This window comes from Osmerus eperlanus, chromosome 26, assembly GCF_963692335.1.
Source record: "Osmerus eperlanus chromosome 26, fOsmEpe2.1, whole genome shotgun sequence".
NCBI classification, from domain to species: domain Eukaryota; kingdom Metazoa; phylum Chordata; class Actinopteri; order Osmeriformes; family Osmeridae; genus Osmerus; species Osmerus eperlanus.
Window position 1 is genome coordinate 10,387,684 of NC_085043.1, and position 1,384 is coordinate 10,389,067.

The window sequence follows — 1,384 nt, forward strand, 5'->3', positions numbered from 1 at the left end:
GGAGAGACGGGAGGTAGAGAGAGGTAGAGAGAGAGAGGGGAGTTGGGGAGAGAGAGAGAGAGAGAGAGAGAGAGAGAGAGAGAGAGAGGGAAATCAAACATTGATCAGATCAATATGCTCATCCAGTAGGTCGTAACGGTTAAACGTAACAAGGGCGAGTTCTGGCGAGCGAGGGTCACAAGCCACGAAGATGGACAGGAGATTTTGTCTCCGGCCTGAGATCTTTTTCAACCACATCACCGCACAGTAGTTATTCTTCTACACACTTCTAGTCTGGCTGACGTCAGACTGTAGAAGCACCTGACAATATGCTGCAGCCACCAAAAGGTGGAAGTTGCAGCACTTGAGGCTGTCACAGGAAGGACCCTGCTCTTCACACAGAGAGCTGAACAAGAGAAAGCACTCGACTCCAGCGATGGACTCGCTGCTCGCCTGATCAAAAATACACAGCACAGTATATATATAAAAGTATTATTATTATATAATATCTTTTTTAAGTGTCTTGTCTTCAAATCTCTAGAATACGTAGCCACAGTAAAGCTACACTAAGGTAACAGGGAGTGAAGACGGTAGCTAGCTGCTTGAGCTAGCCTAGCCTAACCACACCCAGCCTAGCCTAGCCTAGCCTAACCACACCCAGCCTAGCCCAGCCTAGCCTAACCATACCCAGCCTAGCCTAGCCTAACCACACCCAGCCTAGCCCAGCCTAGCCTAACCACACCCCAGCCTAGCCCAGCCTAGCCTAACCATACCCAGACTAGCCTAGCCTAACCACACCCAGCCTAGCCCAGCCTAGCCTAACCCACACCCAGCCTAGCCCAGCCTAGCCTCACCACACCCAGCCTAGCCACACCCCAGCCTAGCCTAACCACACCCAGCCTAGGCCTAGCCCAGCCTAGCTTAGCCTAACCACACCCAGCCTAGCCTAGCCTAGCTTAGCCCAGCCCCAGCCAAAAGCTACTTAACACATGGTTTATGTCCCATGTCTGGGGTTTTGAAGGCACCACATTGTGTACTGTATGACGGATGCGTCCATGGGGACTCATAACACAGAGTCCCATAATGTAGGAGCCTGGTCACACAACAGCACTCATGTCTTCTGTTAGTGAGGAGAAAGACCCAGGCACAGGAACAAGGAGCCAATACCAAGCTGCTAAACACTACAACACATATCATCATCAACATCTGAAAAGGGTTTTGAATCGATGAGCGTGATGGACACTTTAATAAAATCCTTAAAAGGTAGATTGTGGATAAAAAAAAAATGCTGAGAAAGGTGTCTAGGACTGTGTAATGTAATGACCCCCCTCCCCCACCACACACACACACACACACACACACACACAACTCGCTCCCACTTGCAGACAGAACACCCTCAGTAGCT